The 26,432-nt window shown below is 41.4% G+C and overlaps 1 long non-coding RNA gene across 1 annotated transcript; it reads right to left on the bottom strand.

Annotated features, from left to right (window-relative positions):
• Positions 1-1,503: 1,503 nt before the first annotated feature.
• On the bottom strand, positions 1,504-16,582 carry LOC118494007. Its single transcript, XR_004896069.1, has 3 exons — positions 16,572-16,582; positions 16,405-16,406; positions 1,504-1,553 (listed from the first exon to the last, which is right to left on the bottom strand). It is a non-coding gene; the product is annotated as an uncharacterized LOC118494007 (long non-coding RNA).
• Positions 16,583-26,432: the final 9,850 nt, after the last annotated feature.

Genomic DNA, 26,432 nt, shown 5'->3' with positions numbered 1-26,432 from the left:
CATCTGAACATCACCACTCATTTATGCTTATCAGTTCCCCTCATAGAGATATACCAATGTGTTCCACCTAATTTCATTGGTTATAATAAGCAGAATGTGGTTACATCCGATTGTCCTTGTTATATTGATTTAGCAATCACAATGAACACTAATTTGCCTGCAGCTCATTCTTATGTCTGTATTTTTATTTGTTCAAGAGTGTAAGTGTTTGGGTTGTCTTCCTTCCTGAACCTCCCCTGTCTGTATTTCTGGCTGATCGGAACAGAATAAAGTGTGTTATAATATATTGAGGTCTGAATGTCCTGTCTGGAGCTCATCAGGTAGCTTATTAAAGTGCCCATATTATGAAAAAAACACTTTTTCTGGGATTTGGGGTGTTATGTTGTGTCTCTGGTGCTTCCACACACATACAAACTTTGAAAAAAATCCATCCATGCTGTTTAGAGTGAGATATATTTTCTGAATGTGTCCTGCCTTCAGTCTCTGGACGCTAACGCTAGCATGCTACCTCGTTCTCAATAGCAAAGCACTGCTACAACACACACAAGTTCACCATAATCTACAAAAGAACTACTTACATGTGCGCCCTCATTTAGAAGTCTCCCAGCTAATCCTGCCTTGTAACTGACCGAAGTTGTAGAAACAACCTTTCTTTTACTGTCTATGGAGCTAGCTAGCTGACATGATCTACATCTGAGCTACTGTGCAAGTGCAATCAAAGATAGTACAGAAGAAGAAGAAGAAAAGAGGTCTCACTCTGTAGCTAAAACAGAGACCAGCTGAAAATACAATTATGAACCTGAAAATGAGCATAATATGGCTGCTTTAAACGTTTTTACGTTGCCCACAGTGTACTTTGAATTTTGTTTTTGGTATTAAACTGTACTTAAAGAGCCTCTTAAAGCCAACAAACTGCAAATTACACTTAGTTATTTGTAATGTGGCAAGGCTTCACAGGCATTTGTTTGGGACAGGTGTAGTTTAAAGGCTGCACAATCGATAATTGATAAGTGTTCTTTTTTACCGACACTTCAACACAAACCTTTACCCACACCTGATTCTGGGCTGGTCCTGCCTGATTGGATAAATGCACTGATAGCTTGGCTTTCATTTATCTTTGAAATTCAATTTTCCTTACACCTGCTTTATTAGACATATTTTGGCCACTTGGGCGCCACACAACAAGTTGTAAATAACCATATAATGTTCTTATGGCTAATGCATTAGCAAGCAGTAGCTTATCTATTAATCTTTCTCTTTTTGACTTTGTTTTTTGTCACCAAGCAGCAACCTCCAGGCCTGAAAACTGAAGCCAATGTGGAAGCGCCTAGACCTGCATCTTTGGTCAGCAGGAGGCGATTACACTGGTTGCAAAAAGAAGTCAATTATATTGAAATCTATGAGAAAATGACCCAACCTCTCGCTTGATTTATTACCTCATTAAACATTTTCCTAATGAGTTTGTGGTCTCAGTCACGAGGTCTTCAATACAGCATGGTCATATTTAGAGTAAAATAGACGATAAAGCAGGGTATGCTTTAGGGCGTGGCAACCTTGCGATTGACCAAGCTAGCTAGCACTAGCATCGGATTGGATAACTTAGCTCCACCCTATCATCTAAATATGGTCACCTCTGGCTCCAATAACCCAATATAGTGACAGCCAAAAACCAAGATGGCAATGGCTGAAATGCCAAACAAACTTTAAAACGGTAGTCCACAAACCAATGGATGACAGGTACAATGGTCTTTCTCTGGTGAGAAATGTGTGGCTCATTAGCAGCTAACAGCTTAACTAGCTGGTAAACTTAGCACATTTCATCCATTATTAAAATTATTGCAGCATTAACCTTTATAATTATTCCCCAGAATTAAAAAAACATTACCATCATGAAATTAAAAATTCTATACATTTTTATAACAATAACATTATATATATATATATATATATTTTTTTTTTTAATATGTTATATAACATTCCATGCAGGCACAGATTACATGAGAGGCACTACCTACTACGGCTATCCTGATGTCTCTATCTATAGAGACACTGTGGACATCCATAATAGGCTACTAAACACAAACTGTCACTCAATATTAACCTATGGCCTCCTTTCACAGTTATTGTTAGCCCCTGCAGGTGTGAACAGCGCCAAGCATCTAAAACCGTGTTATGGGGAAGACAATGCACTACTATGGCATCTCCTGCACCCTCAAGGGAATGGTGTTCAGGCGCTAAAGCACAAAATGTACCAGGAGAGAGAGACAGGAGGAGAGGTGAAAAATGACGTGGAAGGGGAGGGAACAAGAAAAAAAAACACAAGATTTACAGGGAAGGGAGAGGTGATGAGAGGGAAAATAGCAAGAGAGGTCAGAGACAAATCTATAATACACTCCATCAAGGACACTCTGAAAGGACATGTGTCTGTTGGACACGGAAACATGGACACGTTTGGTTACATGACAGTTAAATCTAGGCTACACCCTCATGTGTGTCTGAGTCACTTCTCGTCTTTGCCCTCCCAAGAATCTTCCACTGTTGACAAGTGTCCACGCCGAGCTCTGTTGAATGTCAATATGACACAGTCCACGCTCTGATATGGCAACAAACACATCAGGGAGTAGGCGTACGATTATGATAACTGACTCACGTGACCTGCTGAGTGGACCCATAATAATTATTGTTGTGGACCATATTACACACAGACGCCAATGGGAAAATTCCAGCATCATATTTGCTTCATTCTTTGATAACTGCTCACAAGCAAAATCAACAATTATTACAGCTCAGCAATTATTACTAATCACCCACAAGATCAACTGAGTGATGTGATGGTCAGAGCTGGATTAAATGGAAAGATTTCACTAGGCATACTGCATTTTTCGGGGCCCCTCCAAATGGATACTTTGTAAACATGTGTAAAGCCTGTCTTCGTCTTTTGTTTTCCCGCTTTGCTGCACCTGAAAGCATCCCAGAAAAGTGGTAGTATAACCGCTATGGCTAGCTAACATACGAAACCGGAAACACATTTTCCCACAATTGGAGTGGAATATTTTTAACTTTACTGTACTTTTTATTAAAACAATATAATATGATAATCTATACTGTATACTTATAAATATAAATTTTGATTAGGGACGCACCGAATCCAGATTTTTGGGATTCGGCCGAATACCGAATCCTACTCCCATCCTCAGTCCATTAACACAGTAAACACATTAATGAAGTAAACCAATGGTTAACACCAGTTTTTAGCTGTGACTGTCCTTCCTTTGCCGTAACTGAAGATGCTGCAATTTGGTTGCTGTCTGTAGATTCCTTCATGCACGACTCGTATTCTTTCAGCGGTGATGTTGTGTATTGTTTAGGGTCCTTGCCACCACGAGACAAATCGGCATTGCAAATTGAACGTGTAGCTCGACTTGAATCGTCTTCTTTTGACTGAAAGTACTGCCAAACAACACTTTTTCTGCTCACGAGTTGCATTTTCACTTTCTCACAGCCTACTGCATTGAACGGTCCACCTACGTAAACACCTTCCGTAATCAACGGCGGCGTCATTACGCTGACCAGCGTAGCGCGCGTAGAGCAAGTGTAGGGTTCGGTTTGGTGGAAAAAAAATTCTAAGGTTCAGCAGAAACCGAACCTCATCAAAAAGCCCAATATTCAGCTGAGCCGAATCCTGGATTCGGTGCATCCCTAGTTTAGATGAAATGTTAGATTAGAAATTACTGGGCCCCCTAGTGGCAAATGGGCCCTAGGCCCGTGTCTAGAATGCCTATGCCTAGATATGGGCCTGGTGACGGTCAGGCAGCTGAGAGGTTAAAGGACAAGCAGGATTAGGTTGCCAATACAAATTGTGGATCAGCTGCATAAATGCACTGGGAAGGTGGAAAAGAAGCACTCTCTCCTCCATCAGCAGCTATTCTCCATGTGGCTGACCTCTAAGCCCTCTGGCCTAAACAATGGAGCAATTTAAGCGTAGTCAGGAAGATTAGTGCTTTTCATATTCTTCCCCTCTTTTATTTAGGCTTTTTGTGTTTCCTGCTGTCAATTAAATCCACAGACTTTGTGCCCTTTCCAACAAGTCTTTCAAATTGAACAAAAAAACAAACATTCCCACTCCCGCAAGAACGACACATATAAGAACAGCTAGTAATTGGACCTTGAAGAGAGATTTTGTCAACTATTTGCATCAGAACCAGCCCCAGAATGCGTCTACTTCTGGTACGTCCTATAAAATCAATTGGAATTCTGTTAAAGATCCCATCTGTTCAGATTGTCAGGTGAAGACTTGTGTTCTTCAGATCCTCACCACCACCCATGTCTAGACTTAATTGGGAGGTGGGGGGGTTAACCTACATGATTTAGCAATGCAATTCTAACCCATATCATATATCTCTTCAGCTTTTCCTATATTGTGCAAATGCAAAATGAAGTCCTGCTCTGCTGGTTGAAATGCAGCAGGTGTGAATGTGTGTTAACAGTGAGTGTGCAGGGTGTGCTCAGTAAACATTCCCAAGTTAAATAAAGATTGAAGTAAAGACACTAAATCCATAAATTGGAGAGAAGTTGGCCCAAGGAGTGTCCTGATTCCTAGGGATATCCCTGCGTAGCCTTGGCCTAAGGTTGGTAAACATACAGTTGCTAAGCTGTGACTCACATACTCACAAACTATGGTATGCTTTACCAACAATGACACACCACTGTACTGCACACTTTGGAGAACTAATGCAAATCACCAGTGTTTCATAAAATGTAGATCGAATCACCTATGATGTCCAAATGCCAACAGAATATTTGGCTGCCATTTAAAGGAACAGAATCCTTTTTTTTTGTGAGTGAATTTAAAAGTTGGAGCTGAAGGAAGATAAAACACTTTGCAAAAGCACACATTTAGAAGCTTTGCAGGGATTAAAAAATTCCAGGCTATCCTCAAAAGGAGCCCACACTGACACCAGTAGCTTTTACAGACGCGGCTCGACTGCATCAGCTTCCATTATTCATGCTCTACTCAGCTGCTTCAATCCGGTCCAGACTGCTCACCTTACACGTTACGCATTCATTCACAGTAGCACTTACTTAAACACACCGTCAGGCACAGTGTGTTCTGCCTTTGGGTGAACACACTAACATAAACCTACTAACCTTTTCAATTACTGTTTTATCAGATGTGTTATGTGACGAACACAATTGTTCACTATTCAGATTTATGTGAAAGCTGACAAGTGGGATCAATATTTTGATTTATGAATCCCCAGGTATAGCCTATAACTGAGTGAGTGAAGGGAAACTGGATTGTTGTCAAGCTTATTTCAAGATGCTCTGAATGTGGATAACATGAAGGTAAAACTGGTTGTAGGACACAGCTTTAACCTTTATAGCCTTTTTATTCCAAAATGAAGATTTTAAAGCAACCTTTTTATCAACTCTTCAAAGCGAATATTAGCAGAAAATAGCATTTTATTGACCATGTAAACACTTTAAAACGGAATCATAGTGCACAGATGCACATACAAGGTACACATTGGAAAGAGATTCACTCCAAAATATTGTGAAAACATGCACTTTCACACAGATCTTGCTCTGCTCATTAATGTGTGTGAGAAGACACGCCTGGCCTTTCCAACCATTCAGCGCTCCACCCCTCTTTTTCTTCCTCAGGGAACTCTCACATACTTTTCCTATCAGGTGTCTTTTATCCGTGCGCATACTCGCGCACACCCGTAACTCAATGTTCCTGCTCCTTTTCTCATAAATTCAGACGTAAAGCTTCCCTCTCATCTTGTGCCAGGTAAGCCAAAATTGTTGGTGGCTGTTAAAAACACACACACACACACACAGGTCCTCGTATAACCTAACACCTCTGAGCAGTTGGCGAGACCTGCACGTCCTGATTTGTTATGGCGAGAATGACAATCAGTGCATTTTCCCTTGAGGCAGGCCCATACCTGTACCTGCATGTAGCTTGTGTATTTCATCTAGCTGAGGCAATCTTTATCTCTTATGCAGCCCACGATACTGAAACAAACACTTTGTTCATATAAGCTCTTTTTTTGAGTTTACAAACTGCTGGGACTTCTGATTATCCTGTGCCTGCCAAAATGAATTGACTAGCCAAGCTACAGACCGTTTGAATGTCAAGGCTACATTTAGCCAGTGCGAGGCACACTGTGTGTCTCTGTCTGTCCCCTTTGAGAATGAGATCTGGAATGCCACCAATGTGAACCAAAACTAGGCCAAGCACAGATGGACCTACTGCTTTGCAGGCTTGCCAACATGTCATAGGCAGTGATTGTGTTGCATAAAGAACCGTGTGTGCCACAGCTTGAATTCACAACTTAAACAGTGCTACCTTTTGTCGGCATCAAAGGCAGAATTGATTTGACTGAAATGAGCCGCATAGAATCAATCGGACCAGAACAGAGGGGCGGTTGGATCGAGTAATAGTAAAATCAAGATGAATCAAATCAAACTAACTCATACTGGGTAGGGATATAGATGAATGACTTCAATGCCAGAAAATCTTACAACTAATTTCACTTAGCCTACATAAAGGTGTACTTTGAATTCTACACCCTTTTTTACATAAGGAAATATAATCTAAAACGATATGGCCGGTAAAGTGCATACTTTTCCATCTCTAAAAAACAGATAAAACAGTTTTGGGGCATATTTAAAGTTGGCAAGATAGGCTAAGAAGTTTCCACAAGTTAGCCTAGTTTGCTAAGGTTAGCACTGATTCCCACTTAAAGTTACTTCTAGTTCATGATATTTCTCATTGGCAGCTCCCACACATCCTGCATTACAGAAAACAGGGGGTCTAGCTAGCATTTGTCTCTTTGTTGTGGTGACACCAAATAACCAAACTGTGGAAACTCACAGCAACGGGTTGTCCTGGGACCTGTCTGTACATTACTCTGTTATTCAAATCATGTAAACTAAAGGCCCTAACACACCACCGCTGGCCAATGTCGGGCCGTTGGTGAGCGTCTGTCACCCTAGTTTGGTACTAGCCCATTGGCACTAGTTGGCCCTTAAGCATGCGTTCAAATGCAGTATTTTGACCCAGACACAGGCGACATGAGGTGATGCAACAGTCGGCCTTCATCGCCGATAGTTTGGTGTGTCTGGGCCTTAAGAGGAAAAGGAAATGCCAGCCCCCAGCGGGTTAACTGGCCGTTAGCTATATATATATATATATATATATATATAGCTATTTATATATAACAAACACCAGGGCTATTCATACTGATGTCTAGAAAACAAATGACATTTAATTTCAGTTCAACATTATAAATCCTTCCCTGCCCACCCCTCTACATCTTACGATTAGGTCTCCTTCCTGCTGAGCAGCTCCATCATCCTTTCATCCTTCTGACCCATTTATCTGCAGGACTCTGCCCAGGTAAATCTGCACTGATATCATTATGTTCCCATTAAAGCCCCCTAGTGTATCCAGGGCAGATACATTTAGGCCAAGAAACCCTCCTACTCGAGAGATGAGACTCCAATTCAGGAGAGAAAAAAAAAGCTTTTGGACTTGGATCCATATTGGGATGAGCATTACAATGCAAATAGGAAGTTCGAGGTTGAATAGTTTCAGGTTACATTTATTTGAATAAGATGATTAAAATTGCCAATTGGAAGCCATTTTTCTACAGATTATACTGATGATGATGCTTGCTGTGTAGCTCTACATGTCTAATAAGTACCAATAAAAAGCATTTATGGCGCAATTGAATTTATTGAGCATGGATGGTAAAAAGGAGCAACCATCTGCTATGTTGCATTTCCTCCACAATAACAAGCATGTCTATAATGTTATTTGCCCAGTGCTATCTTTATGAAGAGCAAATATAGCACTTGGGCCTCATTTCAGCTTTAACGGTGCAACGTAGGAGACTGAAGCTGGCCGCCTCCTTCAGTATGTACAGTATGTGTGCACCTGTGGATTGTTATGGCTCTCTCTTTTTTCTGACTTTAATGCCTGACTTTTCAGCTGCAGTGCACTTGTTCGAGGCTACCTGACATTTACATGCGGCCAGCTATTAGTGTTTAAACTAAATATTACTACAACCAAGATCAACAGACACTGACCAGGCCCGGGCGCCGGCAGCTACCACTCCCCTTCCTTTCTCTCTGTCTCACTTTATGCTCTGCCTTTTCTTTCTCTCCTTCTGCGCCAAGCGGCGTACAAGGACGAAACCAGGCGGCCAATTATGGCGAGAGCAAGGCAGTGCAAGAGTGTCAACATGTAGTAAAGAGCAGACAGCCCACTGTCTGGAAAGACTGAAGGAGGGAGACAGTGAGGGAGGAGAAAACAAATGAGAAAAAAGAGACTGACAGAGATTGACAAAGTGAAAGAGGCCCAATAAAAAATACAAAAATAGACACAGAGACAGTCACAAAAGACACAAGAGGAAGACAGACAATGTACAAAATAGAGCCAAGGGAGCACACATGACTAAACAGAAGGAGAAGCTTGTCTTTACTTCCTTCGCCGAGAGGATTTCCTTGAAAGGGCATAACCACATAGTTTATATTCTGTTCCCGACACAGACACGTGTAAACAAAGGCATCATTAAAGGAAAACATCATTAAAAGGGCAGTCACATTGCATTTTTGTTTCTGTTCACTAGTTCAACACATGCAGAGGATGGGGAAAATAATATATCTGCGTCTGTATTTGTCTCTTCACTCTGCACTCTGACTTTTAAGGGAAATTGAGGTATTTGTCAGCCTGTATGTTCTCATATTTTCATCCATTATGACTATTGGTCATGAAAACATTGCACTCACCTCATCCATTATATAGATTTGGGAAACATAGACTCTGGTGAGAACAGTATAAGCTTCAAAGCTTTCAGTTTAACAGAATCATCACAAAAACTAATTTGTCTCCAATCTAAAATAAACACAGAAAGTCCCTGAGAATCCCTGGAGCTGAAGTAGCAAACACAATAACAGTTATCGAGCATTTAGCTACAACTCTTTATAGTAACAAGGGCATGGTTGTCAGGTGTGGTTAAACGTAATTTGCTCTTACCAGTGTATCGCCATGTGTATTTTGTCCATAGCAAATCCCTGCCAATCGGTCCCAAAACGTCCCAGTTAGGGACCGTTCGGTATTTATGGAATGGACCACCGGAGGAAAATAGGGGAGCGTCATGTCTTTTTATTCTTTGTTGAAGAAATCCCATTTTTTTTAGTCTAGGGGGGAGGGTCACCCAACTTTCGTATTCATGAGAAGAGCAAAATTTCAAAGTGGCTTGTTTGGTGCATATTTATCCATGTAGCTCCATTTAGCTCTCTCAGTCTCGGCCCCTATTGCTAGCAGATGGGTCCCTCCCTGTTTAGTCAGCCAGACAATTTCAGCTGTAGCTTTAGAGACCGTGGGATTTCCCAAACTGAATAAATCCCACTCGCATGTATAAACACAAAACTGCTCTGCTAGCTCCATCGTGTTGTAACTAAGACATCTGATGAAAAAATAATTGTATTCATTAGCATGATTGCCGTACTGTTTAGTTCAAAAACATCCAAAACACCGTACAAAAACATACCAGACGCAAGCTTTTATTTTGAAAAGTCGAAGCTTGCGGACTGCACCAGCCGGGAGGGCATGCATGAGACAGGAGGTCTCCAGGCTGCAGTCATACCTGACTCAAATATCCTTTCGGTCCTGGTGATTATTTGTGAAATTGTGCAAACGACAGCCTTTTCAAGGCATTTGAGAAGGAAGGAGTGGTAACATGCAAGCCCCCAAATTGACGCTTGTCTGAGAAGTGGAGTTTTGGATAACGTTCAGCTTCGGCAAAATTACCTATGCTAAAATATACAATGACTGAGGAAGCCTAGTGACGAGTCCATAGCAACCAGTGTTGAATTTGTTATTTCCCAGTGTCCTTTGCTGAATGGTCTCAATGTTTTATTGTTTTATTTCTTGTGAATACTAGTTCATTAGATGAGCAACTTAGTATTTGAAGTAATGCAGGAAGTGTGCATTTAGTTTCCATGTTTATTGTGTTTCCACACAATGTTAGTGAGTAAATCTACTGAAATGGCCCCCACACCATAACAGAGGAGTGTGACGCGTAAGATGAGAATGCAGAGGTTTAATCACATATGTCATGGCTGTAAAAAAACAATGGGTATCTGTATGTCTTTGCCAAGTGCAAAACAGTACAGAAGGCATTGATACATTGTTGGGGAGGGTCATCCTTTTTTTTCCATATCATTTTGGAGGGTCATCCAAAATGTATTGCTGGTGAAGGGAGGGTCAGGTCTATTTTGATTAAAGATCCCAAAACTCCTCCGGTGGCCCCTGAAAGAAATAACGAACAGTCCCTTAGAGAGTAAATGCCGTAAACATATTCTTTGTAAATCTTAACAATCATTCACCAAATTTACCAAGCAGGCCTGCCTTGTTGCACGATCAAAATTTTCTTCAAAACTTGCCATTTTCAGCCTGTAAAGTTGCTCAGAGTTTCCGGTTAAAGTTAACTCAAAGAAAGCGGAAAGTGAGGGAGATCTGGCGGAACTTCCGGCGGCACCGAAACTATCGTAAATGAACTATCGTCAATACAGACTAGGGTAGGGGTCTTCAACGTTTTTTTAAGCCCAGGACCCCTTAACTGAAAGAAAGGCAGATCAGGGACCCTCTACTACATATATTGTATCAAATGAAGATGCATATTAAACTGGGCCTATAATAATGTGGAGGGCGGCCTAAAGCCTTTATACATACCTTTTTTGCATAGAATACTAAGCTATTAAAATAGCCTAATAATTGCTTGCCTGATTTTATAAATCATGTTTTAATGTTAAACATACATGTGGCACAGTGAATATTCAGGATGAACTGTATCTGTGGATGGCTATCTTAGTGACTACCTTAACTATAGGCCAGTACGCCTATCATCAGTGGAGATTTATATTTGCTAATAATATGTTATATTCATGTTAAGACTTTTTAATTTTTGAAAAAACTTAATAATTTGGAGGCCACCCTGCATTGACCCTGAGGACCCCCTAGGGGTCCCGGACTCCCTGTTGAAGATCCCTGGATGTGGGGATCACTGAAGTGAAGGACCATGAAGGTCTGTACAAAATTTCATAGTGACCCCATGCCAGAAAACACTCAGATGACAAATAACTTTAATATATATTGATGTTTACCTTATCAGTGAATTTGTACGAAAAGGTCAATAGACATGGGGAAGCTGTGGCTCAGGAGTTAGGGCGGGTCGTTCATAGATCATGTTATACCTAACCAGCTCCTCCTGTCCTCAAGTATCCTTGAGCAACACACTGAACCCGCAATTGCTCTTGATAACCATGGCAGCTGCTATTAGTGTGTGAACGCATGGGCAAATAAGAGGCACATTATGAAGCGCTTTAGTCTAAAAGCACAATATAAACGCAGTCCATTTACTTTTTAAAGGTGTGGTGCGGCGTTACTCAGTCCTGATAAACAGCCGTCATCTTTAAAGTTTTCATTTGAATCTAAATCAATCCAGCGGCCCAAGCTTCCTGCCTGACCCCAGCCAGTCCTGACAGCAACGTCAGGCCCGACACTGTCTTTATCACTCAGTCAGGATGAATCGGGGGAGAGAGTGAAGTGGAGAGAAATAACCTGGAATCTTATTAAGTCCAATAGCTTTAGTGTGTGTGCGGAGTAGAGTGTGCAGTCCAGGTCCCAGGGGAGGAACTGTGGCTCGGATTAGTTAACCCCGTCTCACCCAGGCTGCTGCTCGGCCTTCATCCCTGCAGCAGTAAGCTCTTAATGAGTTCTCTGCCTCCTTCTCTTTTTTTTCCTCGCCCTGTGTTTCCATTCATCCTGTGTATCTCTGCTTTTGCTTACTGGTCATTTTTCCCTCTTCTTATCTTCTTTCTTTCACACTTTTTTTGTTACCTTGTTTCTTTTGCTCTTCTCAAACAGTATCGCTCTTTACCTCCTCCCATGCAACCCTTTTTCTTTCTCCATCCTCTTTCTCCCCTACCCCACCCCCACCTCCACCTCACAGCATATGTTCTTCTTCTGGGTCAGGATTAGGGCCTTTTCTTGTTAGTCGATTAGAGAGAGACGCAGTGGAGTGATAGAGAGCAAGAGAGAAAGAAGAGTGATACATTGCATGATCGTTTTTTCTAAACCTACGCCAGGTCACGTGAAATGATTCATTTAGTTGCTCCGTTTTATCAATTAAATCATAGTCACATAAGGCTGGATCTCAGGGTTAATAGGCGCAGTTGGATTTTCAAGTAACACAAACAAATAGGAAACCAAAAGGTCTGTTCATCAATGTTGCTACCAAATCAATGCTATAACCAAATCACAAATCCTATAATAAAAATTGCTCACAAGTGTCACTAGAAGCTACCTCATGTACACTGTAGCTGACTGGATTGAACTCTCTCCAGGGGTCTGTCTGACAGTCTGTTACTGAGATTCAGTGGGATGCTTGAAAAACTTCCTCTCAAACACCTCAATGTTTTTGTGCGCAATAGAGTCTGCATCACAAGGAATGTAATAATGAACTATATCTGATAATAAATGGATTTAAAACAACAGAGCAATGCCTCTTTCCCAATACACATACTTGTGTACTAAACATACTCCACATAGGGAAAATAATAAATAGGGAAATTCTTCCGGAAACTTGCTAGGAAATTAACCCTCCTGTTCCTCGGGTCAAATTTGACCCGTTTTCAAAAATATGGGTCTCTTTAACCAAATTGCCTAAAAATAACATGGATGGTTCCATACACAAAACAGGCTGTGATCATCCATCAACATATGTTTTTCTGATCTTAACCATTAGTCAAAAAATTCTGGATTTTTAAACTCAAATTAGGTATATTTTCACATAAATTAGGTTTATTGACCATGAATTCCAAAAAATTGTGTTAAACTAGAGTTAATAAGTTAGAATGAAGTTGGCTAAGAAGATGTAGACAGAATTAAATAATACATTATTACTTTATGCTTCATAAACAGGCAAGACAGACAGAGAACAACAACACTGGCCAACAAGAAGACAACACAAGGGTTAATAGGAAATTACGGACCCATGAAATAAAGTGACTAATAAGTAAGTTAACATGTATGTTTCTTTGATGTGTAGGTTACCTGTGATCTCTTTAATTATTTTTTTTTAATTTTAAATTCAGCTGCATTAAGTTTCATTTTTAGTGCAAATTAGAAAAAGACATTCAGGATTACTGTTTAGGATTTCTGGCATGCACAAATGAACATTTGACCAAATATTGGTGCATCACTGAGGTTTTAAGGTATGGACACATAAATAAGACAAATATTCTCTAAATTCTCGGTTTATAAACAATACATCTGGGATTTTCTTTGATTACCAATCCTGTCCATTTTGTATTCATTATTTCGTTTATATATTTCTCATGAGCTCTCAAACTAACTTTTGTTACTGTAGCGACTTCTTTGAAACCTCCATAAGCTGCTGAGAGGCTGAGTCAGGGAACAATCAACACCTGTGTGACCCGCCATTTGAATAATCCAGTTCCACTTTGTGATATGTGTTTAAAGATTATTTGTCCATTTGAAAACAAGAAAAAACTAAAACGACAAAATCCAGTTGCATGAAAAATACTGTGTGTGAAGGTGAACGTAGATATGGTGAAATTTGCGTTTGCAGTTAAACTTGCGGTCAACAGAAAATGCAAGAACCCAAACTCACCCGCTCTCTAGCCTCCGCCATGCAGGTGCACAGGTGTATAAATAGACTAGAATAGTAGTCATTACTGTCAGACCAACCCCCCGTGACATCCTGCATTACGTAATAAGTGAAAAACTATAAACATACATAATAGTAACTTTTGTTGGTTGACTCTCAGTCTACAATCTAACTGTGTTCAGAGAGAACGCTAAGTGAATTTTACACGTAGATTCCATACAAAGTCAATGGAAAGATGCACTTAAAATCAAATTTAAGTGGATATTTCCGAGACCTATCTTCTCATCTTTCATTTACTACCTCTTGCATGCTTGACCTTTAATTTATTTATGCACAATTCAAGCCTTGGTTGTATCCTGTGTAGCTGTGAAACATGTATAAGGAGCGATTTGTTTATACTGGTGCATAATGGAAAGCGTGGCTCACCCCCCCATATACGGTAGCAGGAAGGTCTCAGGGGAGAGAAGTAAGCTGTTGTTACAGTATCTTGCCACACAGTCACTAAGTCTGGCAGTGGCCTGCACGTGTATGTCTGTGTTAGTGTGTGTGGGGTAGCCAGCTTGACTATTTAGGGGAAAGAAATTACCCGATGCTCCCTTTGGGAAGAAGCGGGGCAGGATAAAGACTTGTTAATACACGATAGGTATTCCCCCCTTCTTCTCTTGGGGGTCCATGGTTGGATTAGCCCGTCCCTCAGAAGACTGCAAAAAAAAGCCCTGCTGTCTCACGTGAAGTGAGCTTAGAGGGAGGGAAAAAAAAGAAGAAACGAGGGAGAAGTTGTGATCCAATTTTCAGCTTTTTCTCTTCGCCTGGGTTTTTGTTCGATGCTTGTTTAAACGGGTTCCCAGGAGATGATGTAGCCGGGGTTTGTAAATGAATCTGTGTGTGTGTGGTCACAGGAAGTGTTGTGTTGTGCATTATTCCATGCTGATGAATGAGAATTTCAAGCAGACATATCAGTGCGGAGCCCCCGGATGACTTTTCCCTAAAGTGGACAGGGGAAAAACAAAGACTGAATAAACCGCCGCAAACATATTACGGCCCATCGCAGGGTCATCTAAGGGTTGAACTTACCTTGACCCTAACTTGTTTTAAGTCCCATACTGTAAGTTATGAGCGCTGGAAATATAATCAGATAAAATAGGATTGAAGCGCCCTAAGCTCATCTATCGCAGAGACCCCCTCTGTTGGGGCTTAGAGGCTGATTATGGCATATGATATTGAATCCTCTTTGGCCATTGTGTGAGTATGTGTAGCTTTGTTGTTTGTGTCTATATGTGCCGGTATGTTCCGCCCGCTGCTGTTCGACCTTGCGTTGGGGGCTTTTACCCCCCTCGGTGTGAGGTCAGGAGTTCAGCGGGTGCTAAGTAATAGCCTTCAATCAACATCCATCACTCACTCGTGGGATGCATGGGTGCTTCCCCGAAGCCCAGGTAGGCGAGAGCGGGGCTAGGCTCAGCATCACTCCTCACTGGTGAGCCTCCATTAGATTAACATAATGTCCTGATTATGCCGTTCACACATTTTTGGTAACGGTGGCTGAAGGGTAATAACCAAGCGTTTACCATGGGAATCGTTAATAGCATTGGCATTTCAAGGCCTGCGGAGCAACACGGGAGCACAAGCTGCGGCCAATTTAATAGCTGTTGTTTTCACTAGTGACTGCTTCTCCTTCATTTGTACCTCTATTTGTTTCCTTTTATCTGAATCATTTTTGTTTCCAATACATAAGTGAGCCAAATGTCAAGAAAAAGACAAACATTTTGTTTTGGTAAAAGCAGGCAGAGTGCCACTGTTTAGCAGTAAACACATAGTGCAGGTTGATCTGACACTAAACACACAAGGAGTGTGTCATGGACATGGCAGGTGCTGGTACACGCTGACTGAAATACTGATTGCTGTTGTCACGTGATGACCTTGCAACTCCAACTCTAACAAGACTGAAATACTACATTGGTTAAATGCTGGTTTTAAAGGTCCCATGGCATGAAAATTTCCCTTTATGAGGTTTTTTAACATTAATATGAGTTCCCCCAGCCTGCCTATGGTCCCCCAGTGGCTAGAAATGGCGATAGGTGTAAACTGAGCCCTGGGTATCCTGCTCTGCCTTTGAGAAAATGAAAGCTCAGATGGGCCGATCTGGAATCTCCTCCTTATGACGTCATAAGGAGAAAGGTTACCTCCCCTTTCTCTACTTTGCCCGCCCAGAGAATTTGGCCCACCCATGAGAGAGAGCCATCATGACTTTCAAACAAGCAAAGTGGCAGTTGGTCAAGGCCACACCCCCACCCTCTACTTTGCCCCCCCCTCTCTCCTCCTCAATAGCTACAGACACAGAAATGGAACATACTAAGGAAAGCTCATTGTGGGACTGGCTCTAGTGGCTGTAATTCTGCACCAAGGCTGAATTTCGGGAAAGAGACTTCAGATACAGTATTAGGGGACCACTAAGGCCTATATAAAAGAGACTTCAGATACAGTATTAGGGGACCACTAAGGCCTATATAAAAGAGACTTCAGATACAGTATTAGGGGACCACTAAGGCCTATATAAAAGCATCCAAAAAGCAGCATGTCATAGGACCTTTAAGAATCCTGCAGCAAATGAATATCTTCTTTATTATAAAACAGAAGTGGAATTATCAGGGGGATGTTGTGAGTAGTATGACCATCTTTCTTCTGTCTGACTCAGTACCACTGTCATATATGTTCACTCAAAGAGTTCTCCACTGATTTAGCATTGCAGTCTGTCTCGTCATAATTCAGCTGTTGTAAGTTTTCATTGGCTGCCTGGCTGGGTTGGGTGGTGGCTTACCTGCTTCAGAGGGTAAAAAGCAGAAATGAAGGAGACTGTGAGGAGACATGTGATGGTGGAAACAGCCTGAATGAGAGACTGACGGAGAGAGTCAGCGTTTCCTGATTTAACTGATGTTTCCCCTCATTAAAGCTAAAGTGTGTAGTTTGTGTCACCCCCATGAGGAATTCTAAGTAAAGACAACAACACTGTCATTGCATTCCCATTATGCAAGCCTTCCGTGATCACGCACCACTTGCAGCCAAGGAGGACAGGGAGGATTAAAAAAACATGATGGGCTCTTCAGAAGAGGTAATTATCTTCACTCAAGCTTAAATATTATACGCCGTTGGATGCTAAACCGACTGACAAAGCCATGCATTCTTCTTCCTTGTCAAAGCCTGGCGCCTACATTACCCACAATGCAAACCTAGCACTGACAGTTCGGAGATTTGGGTGTGTTATGCTAGCGGCATAATGTAGAAAGCCTTTATGTTGCTTTTTTCCACATGAGCTGCAATACTCCCCAACTCCTGTAAACAGATACTGATGTGTAAAATCGGTTGAGTTCCCCTTTAAATATGAAGCTACAGCGAAATCATGCTTAACTTAGCATAGCATAAATCCCCTGTAAAACCACAACTTTGTGTTTTTACACTGTTTTTTGTACGTATGAAACATACAAAATAATGTGTGAATTATAAAGATTTTGAGGTGCTGATAGATGTAGGCGTCCCCTTTTTATCCTAAGCTAAGATCTCCTGGCTGCAGCTTTAAATTTAACGACAGATATGAGAGTGGTATCGAATCATCTAACTCTCGGCAGGAAAGGGAATAGCCTACGTGTATTTCCCAAAATGTCAAGCTATCCCTTCATTTTCTTTTTATATACCATGCAACTTTACGCCCTGTTTATTTGTGACCTCGGGTGACAGGGGGCCTGGGGGAGTTTTTAAATACCGAGAGGTTCAGGTTATGCTGGATGTGTATCAAAACATGAGTCAGCACAAGTGCTCAATCATAACTGGCCTTCTCATCTTCCTCAAGAGCCAGCTTCTCATTATCACCTGACTGCGCTGATGACATATTGAGGTTAGAGAAGGGTTCGACAGGTCAACCTGTCACTAAAAAGGTTAGAAGTTTGAGTTCAGGGACAGAAAATGTGTCCTTCAAAGATATGTCACATTGACTTTTGGCTCCTTCAATGTTAGCTACTCTATAATGGAGCATGAGCAAAAAGCTTCAAATGTAACAGTGTGATTCACAATGGAAGCGCTTGTATGGGGCTCATTTGCCCTCATATCATCCTCAAAGCAAATGAAGAGCTTGATGTTGGTTTTGGTCTGGTGTCTTGATGATACAAAAAAGAAGAGAAGACTGGATGAAAAGCAGTTATTTTCTCTTCTCTTCATGTGGTGGTGGGATTGGTGGAGGCTGTCCGTCATGCTAACTGCAAGGTCCCCCGTGTTCTTGTTTTAAAGCTAATGTATGGGTGGGGGAGAGGACGCATTACTGTGGCTCATACATACCAGTGGTTAAGAGTGGCCTGGTTTTCCATTTCACATGAGCGCACACACACACACACACACACACACACACACACACACCAGCTGCAACCGTTGCTGATTGTTGACCAATGGCTGGCAGTGTGTGTGTGTGTGTGTGTGTGTGTGTGTGTGTGTGTGCGTTAGCATCCCTGTATCATATGTCACCAAGGCCGCAAGCGCTGACCAGCCCCTCATTTACTAGGTGCCCATTTTACCTCAAAAAAAGAACATGGGGCCAATCATCCATTATTCAATCTACCACCACCAAACTCTGTTTAGCCAATAACAGCTTCTGCAAACTCCGACCCTGTAATAAAAGAGTCCACTCTAACCCCATGTCAAGCCATGTCATGGACCTCAGCCGCTCCTGAGTGTCCCAAATAGATCAAAGTCAATTGAGTTTTGCAGAAATTAAACCTTATTCCCATGTGGGATGAGCTTTAATTAGTTTTGATCGGTGGCCCGATTTAGTGAAAAAATGAATCGCTATTAAGTGTCATTCCAAAGGCTGTACTTTTGATTTCAAGCAGTCAGTGGAGTAATATTTTTAGACATGGTTGGTATTTTGTGGTGCTATATTTGTCGCCAAGCTGCAAATCAGGTCAAATTATATTGTCAGCCCAATTCCTTAAAATCTTTGTCAGTTATATTAGCCTTTCATGTAGTGAAATAGACTTGGCTATATGAGCTGTAATGCTGTATATGCTTCATCGTGTGTTTTTTGTTCTAATACATGCGTGTGTGTGTATATATATATATATATATATATATATATATATATATATATATATATATATATATGACGGTTTAGAACCTAACAGTTAATCATTGTTCCACACATAATAAAGTCATCTCCTCTACTCCCTTTCCAACACAAACACACACACTCAAGGACCCCATGCAAAAACACACACACACACACACACACACACACACACACACACACACAACCATCATTTAAACCTTTGTCTCTTGTAATTAAAGCATCTGCTTGGCTTCCTTGGCCCCAAGCCACTTGTCTCTTTATCTAAAGGGAAGAGAAGGGAAAGTTGTCACATTCCTCTCCTCCATGGCAGTGCCACATCATTATCCACCATGAGTGTCAGAACTCGGTCTCACACTCTCTTTTTCACTGCCCACATAGTGTCTTTCTCTTCTTTATTTAATGCGATCACACCCTCCTTTTTCCTTTCCCTGTCTCACTCTCTTTATATTTGCCCGCAGGCCCTTCTCAGGATGGAACAAAAGGAGGAAGTGCCCCTCACATTAGTTGCTAGGATTATTTATATCCCGACTGTGTTGTGTTAAATTTAGCAGTTAGGTTATATTAGTCGCTGTGGTGCCAGATTTGGAGTTGAACCACAGGCTGTTATAGTGGGTGATTGTTGAGGATGCTGCTGTTTGAAAGCACACCTACAATCACTTGGCCTTGGGTGAACATATAAGTAGCCCGGGTAATTGTATGTTTTCACTGTAGTAGCCAGCTTGGCGGATTCTCTCCGTTCTCCTCGTGGGATCTTTCTACTTTTTTATTTTTAGTCTCTGCTACTTTTTAATAGAGTCTGTGACTGTATTGTGTTGTGTCGCAGCCGCTGGACATGAAGTGTGCTGCTGGGAATGTTTGCTACAGGTGGAGAGTTATTTCACCCGTCTTTTTTTTCTTTAAATAAACCTTGTATAAATCATTTTGTCTCTGTGAAAGGTCAATGAAATGAGCTCCTCACTCTTACATTTTTCATTTTACCATTTAGCCTCTTCCTCATTCAGCCATGGGTCAAAAATAGACCACCATATTGTCCCAACGGCTGTATTTACGTGCAAATTGTCACTTTGCATGAGTGCAAAATGCTTATTATGGATGCACAGCATCTATTTGGAATGATTGCAGATTGCAAATCCAATGGCTGGTCACTGTCGCTGGTGGCTACGGGGTGAGAGTCTCTCTCTCTCTCTCTCTCTCTCTCTCTGAGCATCAAACCCACAATCCTCCCACGCTTGCACTCACTAACTCCCCATCCCTGACTCACAACCAAATTCTGTTTAACCCAAACCAACCCACTGACCTCGGCTTTTCAAATATTCCTGTGATCCACCCGTGGTAATCCAGCCAATAACCAGAGTTTTGGTTCAGGCTACCATTGGCTGCATTTGGCCAAATAAGGGAATTAGCCTTTTTTCCTCCAACTCCTCTTACACAGAACTATAGGAGTGAAATGTCACAGTGGTGTAGAGATTAGGAAAATAATCTCCTCCTGAAGATTCAGGTTTTAGGTCAAGATGGCATGTTAAGCTATTTCTTGACCGCAATTTATTGCTGTAATTCTACCTCAATCAATCAATCAACCAACCCCCAAGTGAGAAGCTAGTGAGTGCACCTGGCAACATCTGCTTTAGCTGTCGGGTATAAAAAAATAGCTCCAGTTGCACAACTGCTCTGAACACAATACTACTGTTTATTTTTGTACTGTTATTCTGTATTTGTAACTCTTGTTAAACAAGGTAAAACATGAAATATACAGAGAGCATGCAAAGAGTTCCAGCTGATTCTGATCGAGTCTGACTGTGAACATGTGTATTTCTTTAAATGTTGGACTGTTTCTGAAATTGCATACTAACTGGGGAATAAGTGTGTGAATCCAACATTCATAAGCATGTGATGTGACTAATGTGGGTTCATAACAGGCAACAAGGGCAGGAGCAGCCATAGGTTGCATGATGTGTCCCAGTGAGACATCTCACATTGCAGTGACTGTCTGGGTCTGACTCCACAAGCAGGGCAACAGCTAAAAGATAAGCTCTAGTTTACTGTACGGAAGGAAAAAACAGACAGAGAACAGAAAGAGAGAGATAAAGACATACTCAGACAAAAACTATGCTGTAATCCTGATGCAAAGATAAAACGCTGACTTCTGGAGATCTTTGGAAAAAAGAGAAAATCTGCTTTTTTGTCAGTCACAAATATTCCGTAGGGTTGTATATGTATGTAATTTATTGATAATTTTTGTCAATTTTTAGTGTTTCAGTTTGCAAAGAAACTCCCGCACACTGTCTAACTTGCAAACATAAATTTAATAGCTGGCAATGTTTCTGTTCTAAAACATCCTCAGGCAATGGTCTAGTACCAAAAACTTTGCCAGGTATTTAACTTTTATTTTTGCAAGTTAGACAGCGTGTGGGAGTTTCTTTGCAACTTTTGACCTACTCGTACCCCTCTGACGCACGTCTCACATTATAGATGTGCAAAGTATTTTTCTGTTCGTAGTGCTTAACATTTGGTAACATTTGACTAAATCACTGAGATGTGGGGATGCTAGACCGTAAAACCCAGCAGACAGCTTTTACACTACTGTTTTAGTACTGATGTCTCTCATTAAGCATTTTTCTCCAAATGTCGAACTACTGCTTTAATGTAATTCCAAATTCAACAGATGTATAGCTTGAAAATGTGCACACATGTACACATGGTATGTTGTTAAGCAATTTACAGCCATTCCACTTGGGAGTCTTTTGTCTTCCCGGCAAAAGAAACAATCCAGAGCTTAACAAAAATTGGAGACTATTCAAAAGACCCCGGCAGAAGTTTATCCAAACATGGCCTCGACATTCCGTGAGTTCCCTTTCCAGGAATTTCCAGAGATTTGAGGGCCAACGTTGCATACAGCTGCTGGGAGTTAGCTTCAGAGAGGCCAAACACAGTACACAGGGGGGGCTGAGGTGGTGGGGTGGAACCATCCCCAAACAGGGCCCCTCTCCTCCTGCAGCTCCTCTTCTGTCTGTTATTGTTTTGACTGAGGTGGAGGGTAGGAGGGTTGGGGGGGTGAGGGGGTTCACGCGGGTAAGGCCCTGCCTATTATGTCTGGGCGTCTTGGAATCTAGGTCATGATTAGACCTCAAGTCCCCTCGCCCCTCCTCTCCTCTTTTACACTGCCCACTGCCAAAAACCCTGCTCTTTAATCGCTGCTGCTTTTTCACTTCTCGCCGTCTCGACTGATGTGCCGCGCCCATCCGACCCCCCCTCCTCGTTCCTCCCCTCACTCCTGTCTCTCTCTTCTCTTGCCGCACCAAATGCCAGGCGTTTATCAGGGATAAGCAGCTGTGCCCTTTGCTCGGGGGAGTAGAAGAAAAAACAGACAGCAGAGGCAAAGAAAAGAAAAATGGAAGAAGAATTGTGGAAGGAGAGAAGGGAAAGATGCAGACAGAGAAGACAGCCAAATTTTGACTGCTGCCTTTGAATTTTAAATCTTGAAGTGAACTCACTTTTCATTTTTTTGGGACAAATGATCACACACAATGACACTGTACTCTGACGATATCAACCTTAATTCTTGTCTTATCGTAACCCACCCTTTTTCTTTTTTTTTTAATACATTGCCACGTGATTTAAGATGACCGTTACAAGATGACTGATTGAACAACAAGTGGCTTCATGTGTGTCGCTCGAAGGCCTGTGATGCTGGTACAGTATCATGGTATCAATGTAAACACATTAGGGAGTGTCTCAGCCATAGCGAGGGGAAGGTTGAAGCTAGCGCAGATGCCTCATGAAAACGAAAGCATAATTCAAGATATGGTTTTCTAAGTCAACAGCCTTAGGCCGGCAGCTTTGTGTGCGTTGAGACTTGAGGATTGGGGCAACGTATCACAGGGAGCTGACACTGTAAACTTTGCACAGTGAAAGGTGACAAAAAATGTCAACAGTGGGATATTTTACACGTGACGGCAATTTAGAAGTTACCTCGTGTAAAACCTTGCCTGAGCACATGATTGCGATTTTATCTTTATGGGCTTGTTCTGCCAATTGACCTTGGTTGCACTGATTTTACCTTGTCAGTGGTTGTTAAAGGAAATGTTGGTTTATTACAACGTGGGTCTTATCTTTGTAACATAGATCATTAGTTCAATAAGTTGTGATAAACTGTACTTGCTGAGACCAGGGAACACGGAGTGATTGCTAAAAATATGATCAAACAGGTTGTAAACAAGCTAACACTTGAGCCTAGATTATCTAAACCATTTCATTTCGAGGTGAAAAAAAGCAAAAAAAACACCAATCTTTTGGAATTTTACATGTCATTTACAAATTGGAGGAGAAACACCGAAGGTTACAACAGCGCACAGGAAGCATCTCATCTTTATTGTATAACGTTGCTAATAGTTCCCTGCTGGTCTGGTTGGAATTCAATGAGTGTATACTGCATGTCAGAGCAGAAATGCCACACCTTATCGTCCACTTTATCGCCATGCATCTGATATCAACAAGCGACTGTCTGTCTGTCTCTCTGTCTGTCTGACAAAGCTTCATTCTTGGCATGCCACTGTGTGTATGCCACTGCAGCAGCCAATGGCGACGCGCCAGATATTCCTATATTAACGGCTTGGAGCAGTGTTACTTTTGACTGCAGATAGAGCCTGTTATCATCCGTTTGCATCTTCGGGAGGCACCCCGCCATGCAGCTGAGGTGACATGTGTCTAGCGGTTTGACGGCCGTAACACAAATGAAACACATATATCATCGCACTTGCTGCTGGGCTGTAAACACAGAGGGACAGGGACACACACATAATGATGCTACTCATCTGTGTGCTTGGAGGAGTGGAGGGGGTGCAGAGAGAGATGACACAGCCACACAGCCCTCCAGCTGTGAAATCTTCTCCAGTGGACCCCTGGGAGAGGAGAGAAAGTCTGTTAGTCCACTGCATTATTTTACCAGCTAACTCTCTCTCTCTCTCTCTCTCACTTTTTTTCTCTCTCTCTGCTCCCTGCCATTTCTTCTCTTCTATATTTTGGCTTCCTTTCTCACATCTTTCTCAGCTTTTTTCTTCCATCTTTAAGTTATCACATTGAAGGTGCAGTTGGTGCGGTCACAGGGTTCACTTGTTTATTCATGTGTGTCGTGTGGGGGTGGGGTGGTAGGGTTCATATCTAGGGGCTTAAGTGTGTCTGCGTTTGTATTATAACAAAGTTATAGTGCAAGTCTTGATCTGAACCGAAAAATGTCATGGGATCTTTTATTTTTTTTTAGGGTTGATACATTTTATTAATGTACTATATAATAACTTTATATTTCCAGGTGACCACGGCCAACAGTCCTAACTTCACCATCACTAGGAACAACAGCAAAATCATTTTGCTGTTCTTTATAATCAAATCCCAAACAGGATTACACGGACACATCCAGCGTGTAATTGGATGTGTGACATTATCTGAAGGGGTCAGAGGTTGACCTGGACACATTGACCAATGACAGAAGACTGGCCGATAGCAATAAAGGACAATCAACCCTTCTGGACCAATTAGAAGACAAGACAGGAAGGGCATTCGGTACCTGCTATCTTTGTCGGACACTAAGCAAACAGACAGAGGAAACGTTACAGGCTATAAAACGAGATTGGAGAGAATGACTGAGGGTAGTAAAAATTTACAAACACCCACACAAGGATTTGTAGTGCTTCTGGGCACATGTTTGTGATAGTAGTATGAAAACAAAAATCATGTCTTAAGAGAATGCAAGACGGTTGCATGATTGTCATGTGAGGGTTAGAAATACTGTGCATTGACAGCATATCTACAGTACTGCGTTTAATCACTTGAACAATGAACTTTGACTGGTGTAAGGCATATTTGGTTTTAAGGTACTTCATTATTTAACGTTTAATAGCCTGTAATAGCTTTTTTTTTTAATCAACAACAATAATTATGTCTACATTTCTGCATGTCTTGGTTAAAATGAAACTCAATAAACATATTGTTAAAAACAAAAAACAGTAAAAATTATTATAAGGAACATTTTTGACAAAATGCTCACTGTCAACATATTTCAAGGCTGTATTAAAACATCACACTACTTCCTACACTGGAACAAAATGTTGCCTATAATCTTAATCCAGTTTCTTTGATGTCCTAAATATGCTACCAATTTGCATTGGCCAATATTTTTTGGAGACAAGACTGAAAGTATATGATATGACAGGCTGAGAGAAAAAAAAAAAACATCACATATGGATTATATATAAAACTATGTGAGGCTGAAGTGTTCGTCCCAACCCTACTGTTTACCTTCACTTAGTCTATATCCACGACGTTCCACTTCCGGGATTGCTACGTTGCTGCCGGAAAATCCACTGGATTTCACTCATTTAGGCCGGATATCTGTTGCCTTGGGCTTCCTTTGTGTTGGCATTTAACTAACACAACATGACCATTTAAACTCTGGTCAATTTATGAGGACTACGGTTAACTGCTCCTCAGATCTCTGCAGGGTAAATCCAGACAGCTAGCTAGACTATCTGTCCAATCTGAGTTTTCTGTTGCATGACTAAAACAACTTTTAAACGTACACATGTTCCACCAAAACAAGTTCCTTCCGAGCCTATTTTGCAACGGCACCGCTGCTTTTCTCCGGTGCTTAGCACCGCCCAAGACGATTGTGATTGGTTTAAAGAAATGCCAATAAACCAGAGCACGTTTTCCTCCCATCCCCGAATGCTGTGTGGAGTAGCCAGACTCTCCTCCAGCACGCTTTGGAGGAGGGTCTGGCAAAGCGAGACTAACCTTCACTTAACCCTGATTTTTAAGTAATCAAGCTAGGCCTAAAATACTAGGGATAGACCGATTATCCGCTCTGGGCGATTATTGGGCTGTTTTTAGGCGGGTTTGCGGATTATCTGTATCTGCGTTTTATTTTCCTGATAACCGATAAAGATAATTCATTAAAAAGTGCACTACTTTGGCTCGGCTACAGCTCTGTGTCTGTCCCTCTGCTTCGGTTTCACTCACCACTGAGTCTGACTTAATGTCCCACCACAACACTATCTGACTGTTACTGTTATGTTCAAAGTTTCAAAGTTTTTTTTATTAATTAATTTCTTAAAGCATCCAAACAAAGTTTTGTGTTGGAGTTTGTAACATTCCAAAATCTTAATTTTGACATTTTCACAGCATATGCATATCGGTTATCGGTTTTATTAACTACTAATAATCGGTATCGGCCTTGAAAACCCAGTATCGGTCGATCCCTATAAAATACCTCCTTTTCAAAGAGAGTGCTAGCTGATTTGTCTCATGTGTACACACAGAATTACACACACAAGGTACACTCTCCAATTTAATCATTTCAATCACAGACTAATGATCTAATCACCATTACTGTGAGTGGAGAGGAGAACCTAATAGAGACAATAGTTTGTTTTGTTAGTCAACAGATGCTATCCAGTTGTTTCTTCTTTTTTTTTACCGTCCCATGCTCATTTCCATAATTCATCCCCTGATTTATTAAGAAGATAATCCCCTTGATATGTACTTGCCACCGCAGACTTCATCAGGGAATTGTGTGTATTTGTGTGTGTGGGAAGTGGGTGGGGTCATATTTGAGCCCAAATGAA

Source organism: Sander lucioperca, chromosome 20, assembly GCF_008315115.2.
Source record: "Sander lucioperca isolate FBNREF2018 chromosome 20, SLUC_FBN_1.2, whole genome shotgun sequence".
NCBI classification, from domain to species: Eukaryota; Metazoa; Chordata; class Actinopteri; order Perciformes; family Percidae; genus Sander; species Sander lucioperca.
This window is presented reverse-complemented; position numbering and strand designations above follow the sequence as displayed.